Here is a 6,000-nt window from a genome sequence, read left to right as displayed (position 1 = left end):
ATGGATCAACCGATTTGAATGATTCGAAAACATTCGTTTTCGTATTGACGTGAAACACGTGCTAATAAGTTTTGGCAATGGTCAAGCCATTTCATAGATAAGGGGCAAAAAGTGCTAAAGATGGAAATTCAGCGGTTTCTTAGTTTTCTCAATAAAAAAATCTGTCATTTGACGGTCAAAAAAATCATTAGACATATAACATCAGGTTATCAGGTTATAGGGATTTTAAGAACAAGCACAGATTTTATTTACATGTTCACTGAAAGTTCCAACAATTGCCTTAACGTACGATGACTCTAGTATTAATACATGATTTAATACTTTTTATACTGCGCTTAAACTTTATTTTATAGATTAGATATTTAAAATTATACGCAGAATATATTAAAGAATTTCATATGATTAAAAGACTGAATCATAAGACATTATTTAAAATTATATTGTCATACTATAATTATCTTGGTTGTTAATTGTGTACAATAATTTTATTATTGATTTAACGTTGTTTTAGTAATTATAGTGTTAATTTTTTACTGTAATTAGTTTTAATTCTGTATCTGCATAACAATAAATAAGTAAATATATCCAGCATACTTGATTCAATCTTCCCTAAACCTAGATTTATATACGAAATAAAATTAACTAACATTTAACGTTTTTTATTAATAATGCTAATATGCAAGCAAACATTTTGAATCCTCAGCAATTTTGTGCTTTATAAGGTATACAAAAACAATTATTAATTTGAAATTTTCATATGGAATCTCTCAGTTTTTAATATGAGATTGAGATGGTATATGAATAAATTAGAAAATTGAAGAATATAACAATTTTAGATAAATTGGTAGAGAATGAATGACTAATTCTATGGAATATAATTGAATCTAACTTTTATTAAGTTTACAGTATTAATTTTTGTAGTTCACCTGATGTACCCACTTGCTATAAAAATCACTAAAGATATTCATAACACTTCACCTAATCAAATAATCTCTATCTGCTCAAGTTAACTTTTTTTCTTTCATTATTTTATCTTATTCTATGTAAACAAATAATATTGTTACATATTGTATTATGTAATTTTGTGTTAAGTGCATTATTAATTTTACTGTACATTGTAAATTTGTATATTAATTGTTATCCATAATGCAAAAAAAAATCTATTTTTAAGTCCTCTTGGAAGAAATCTGTGTAAATAAATATATACGACATTTATACTGTAGCATAAACATGATACAAAATTTATTTCTTCAATATTTCATGAATGAAATTCGGAAAACTTCGAAAACTAAGAAACAAATCAAGCGAAATGATTATTCATTATAAATAGAGTCCTTTGCAAAGAATGAAATATTCATGATATTTGGATACTTTATTTTACTTGTGTAAAACTAGAAATAGAATAACTTTTCTTGAAAAAATATACACCTTGCGCAATATGAAATATCAGCAAATTTGTTAGTAAAGAAGCATAGTATTAAGTCTAGAAGGTATCCTAATGCAGCGACTGGATGTCCAGTATTTAGTAGAAGAAATTTGTAAGAAAAGTGTAACTTACATAAAAAATCTGGTGCATCATTATATCATTGTTATATTTAAGATTTGTTTATAAATAAATCTTCACTATTGCTCCTCTACTAATAGTTCAGCCGCGGTTTCGTGATGTGTTTTGATACAGGTAATGGGTGTTCACCGCAAAGACTTCAGAGAAAACAATGGAACGCTATCACACGACGGTATGAATTAAATTCAATTTGCGTTTTGACATTTGCATCGCGAAAATGATAGCTGGCGGAAAATTGTATTAAATTTATGATTATGTTATTTTAATATTAGAAACTTCTATTATTAATTCAAGCGAGAGAAAAAAGCCACGCTTAACCGCAAAAGATGATAAGGACATGGAATCGCGAAAGATATTTATAGTAATAAAAAACCTTTGAGAACTGAACATTATTATAGCACTTGAACGAGTGTTTCCGTGAGAAATTTATTAATTAAAGTAATAAAAAAATTTTTGATCAAACATTTTGTTATATATGATATTTCTACTAAACCTTGAAATATCTGATTGTGAGTACCTATTCCACAAAATATTCACTATACGATGTTATCTTCTCTATTCTACCAGTCTATAAAAAACGGTCCATCATCAAATTGCATTAAAATGTATGACATAAAAGATAAAAATTCAATTCTTTCGATTTCCCCATATATCACTAGATAGGGATCATCAATTTAAAAAATGCGAACCTGAGTTTTTTCATTCAGTGTTTTATTCTGCCAAATAATAATAAATGACCATTAGCAAAGCCGGAACTACGCCTTTTGCACTATAAGAGAAGTTCTAGGTGACATACATATTTTCAAAACAATTTTTTTTAATGTAATGTAAATATTTGGTAATGTTGTATATGCGTGTGTAAAGTATTTATATCGAAATTAGTATAATTACTCAATTGAAAAAAAAACTTTTAAAATTTGAATACGTAACATTCTTTAGTCCTATGAACTCAAGGATATGACAATAATACAGTCGCCTAATTTTCGCAATCATTTGAAATTCCATACAAGTTTTACTACCATAATCATTCCCACCATTATCTTACAAAAAATTTATTCAATAAAAAATCAATTAGATTGAGTCTCGAACTAACATTTTAATTTTCACGAGACGGCGTGGCGATGACTTCTTAAAAATCTGAGAGGCAATACTAACGGTAAAGATTTTTGCCTCCGGCTAAGAAATTGATTATACATCGATTCCAACTACATACTTCATTAATTATATTACATGAGATCATTTCCAAAAATACTTCAAGTACTTTTGTAGTTCAAATTTTGGCATGCAAAATCAAACAAGTGGAAAGCTTGCTTCAAACAAATGACAAACGACAGAAAGTTAACAAACGACTGGTAATAAAAAAAACAAAGAGATAGATATAACGATATGTATTATAATGATTCTATTGTATGATTTCTAAAATCCATAAAATATTTATCTCATTGTTGGACTCGATAATTTCACATCTTGAAGAAAGATTTATTGTACATTATAGATAGAGGAAATATTTAAAGACTTTAAGAAAGATATTGTGTGTCAAATAGAAGGTTAATACGAGCATAAATTATATGCAGAGCTCATAACAGCAGATAACATAGAAATTGAATTCATCACCTGATTAAATTTGCAAAACTTCCATTTAATCAATAGATTCAAAAAAAATTAGTATCATTTGACAACGATTTAAAATGTTGGTTCATAATATTTATATAAAATTATAATTATAAAAAGACTTAATCTGCATGTTCATAAATGAATAGCAATCTTCATTTTTAACAATCTTATCTTGACTATTTTAATTAACTATGAAACTATTTGAACATAACTACCCAAAAGCAATTGTTTGGTCAACACAAGCAGAAAGTTTTTTTAAATCATTTAAATCGGATGCTTAGTTCTCTCTAAAACAGCTATTTTGTACACATTTAGCTCTGTATCTCCAAAACGACTGGACCTGCCTTTGCCAAAATCTAATCAACACTTCTCCCCATCATTACGAATCGAATGTTTTCTAGATCATGCAAATCGGTTGATGATTAGAGCAAAATAGTATGGAAAATTTTTCGCAAAGAATTCTAGAACAATGCGCTTGAGAATTTGGGAGTGTGGAATTCATCTGAGAGATAAATTCAAAAGATATTATCTGGTGTATTTAAAGAGCTCGGTTTAATTTATCTATAAAAAATAACATTATTTTATCTGCCATTGCTATTTCTTCTGTCATGCTCTACAAAGCACTCATAACATATTTGCAACAACGCGCGGTCCAATTTATTGAAATTAATTTAATTTTTATAACTAAACCACTTCTCATAGAGCTCCAATATTTTAAGAAGTTTATTATGATTTCCAACCCTATCATCCAACAAAGTTTCATCGAAATCCCTGACAAGTAACCTGAGATTCCCTTTGTAAGTCTTAATTCTTAGATGACCAGTCTTTTACCATTTTCCATTTCCATTTCAAATGTTTGCACTTTCCTTAGCCGGTCGTTTTATTTGCGTCCCGTCTCGATTGTAATTACTCATCGTATTCTTCGATCATTTGAATAAACATTTGAATTATTAACACAAAACACTGTCGATGGTACGTGCGCTGAGGTGTATAATATTAGTTTAATTAGAGCAGCCATTTTGCCGACGATATGCGGCCGTGAGATTAACAGCCGTGCGAGAAATTACTTCACATGGCTTAATGTAATTCAAAGAATGTACAGGTAGTAGTACTAGATTTAAGACCAAATATATACACATAATCTGATCTGATAATATCTATTAAAATTCGATAATGATATGAGATGATAAAAAAATATTCATAGTCAAATCCTCAATTTGTCTTCAAAATGATTTCGATGCCAGAAATGTTATTCAACATTTTTCAATTTTTTTGGGTTGTAGAAAAATTCAAGAAAATTTATGATTTATGTTGATGTTCGTTTAATATTTCTGCTACTATTAATACACGTAATTTATTTTATTATAATGCAATTATATGTGTTCGAACGTATATTTTCATTATCGTTTTATTATATTGGCCAAGAAGGTGACAATCTTCATGGCATTGAGCTTTTACATGGGATGGTTGCTACGCCTGGAACAGGGGGTAGCGGAGAGTTTAATGGAACTAATTGTACGCTTCAAAAAGTCCGCGAAACAACATGTATAATGAATAATAAATATAAATGTATCTCCTTTCATTATAACTTAGTGACAAATTAGTGATTGTGATAAGAACTGCAACAAATACATAATATATTAACAAATCAATGTTTAATACAGTCCACAGCTACAAGGATTGAATTATAACCCAACAACCTGAGTTAATCGAAGGAGAGTTTTAATAAATTTCATAACTACGTAGCAGAGTTATATCTTGGCAAGTGAAAATATCCTTTCCAGGCATTACAGAAAGAATGTTGAAAATATAAAATGACACATTTAAAAAAGACAACCACCGAGTTGTATTTTGTTAAAAATATTTGTCAAAACTAGCATAGAACAACATTTTCTATTCACAAAATAAAAAAAATAATCCAAAATTAATACATTAAGTTTATGTTATGATAAAGTAAAAAATTGCAAAACGTGCATCCTCTATTTATAGGCAGATGCAACTTCTTCATCTATTTTTAAATTATATATCTGTATATTTTCTTCAATAATCTTCTATTCATATATCTATTTTCAAATTGTTACTAAAAAAAACTTTCTGAGCAAAAGTAAATAGTACTTGAATCATGCGATTTATCAATGATTGACTCAAATTGATAAGATTATCAATAATCTGCACATTCAAAATTATCAAGGCTAATTTCCTTAAAATTTTAGTAGCAATAGATAGATAATCATTATGAAAATCACTTTTTATTTTGCATTTCTATTTTTTTTAAAAATATGTGAAGCACTAACAAATAATTACTTAATATTGGAATAAATAATGCAGTTTCACAAAACTCTAAGAGTACAACACTAAATATGTGTTACTGAATTTGGAAAAACAGCTACTTTTGCATATTCTCAAATCAAATGATGATATAGAAGGATGGAAATTGGCATATCGGATTTTTTAGATGAATTCCATAAAATGCTATATAGATCATTAAATAACAAGATGGGATAGATTTTATAAGTTAAAGCAAGGTAGTTTAATAAAAATAGTAATGTTGCTTCATTATTCTCGACTATCCTCATTAATCAATATCAAATTTTAGTTTTGGATGAACTTCAGAAATGTTATGAAAATATTTTTTTGTTTTGCTTATCATGCGATAAAATGTCATAGAAGTCACCAGCTTACAGCGGATGTAGATCTAGTGTTTCAGTACAATCACAAAACTATTAATACAAAACATTCTATGACATTGTGATTTATCCATAATAGACTACATAATAAAGGTAAAAAATAACATCCAGTACAAAAAAGCCACGACTTTGACT

At 27.9% G+C, this 6,000-nt stretch overlaps 1 protein-coding gene across 1 annotated transcript in view; it reads right to left on the bottom strand.

The window, feature by feature from the left end:
• Positions 1-6,000, bottom strand: part of LOC113370965 (cyclic AMP response element-binding protein A-like) — a 310,962-nt gene that overhangs the window by 239,016 nt on the left and 65,946 nt on the right. The window lies entirely within an intron of this gene.

This window comes from Ctenocephalides felis, unplaced genomic scaffold (assembly GCF_003426905.1).
Source record: "Ctenocephalides felis isolate EL2017-DRISC unplaced genomic scaffold, ASM342690v1 CF-g0.4_SCAFFOLD_01492, whole genome shotgun sequence".
NCBI classification, from domain to species: Eukaryota; Metazoa; Arthropoda; class Insecta; order Siphonaptera; family Pulicidae; genus Ctenocephalides; species Ctenocephalides felis.
Note: the sequence above shows the minus strand (reverse complement) of the source record. Positions and strands in the feature narration are given on the sequence as shown.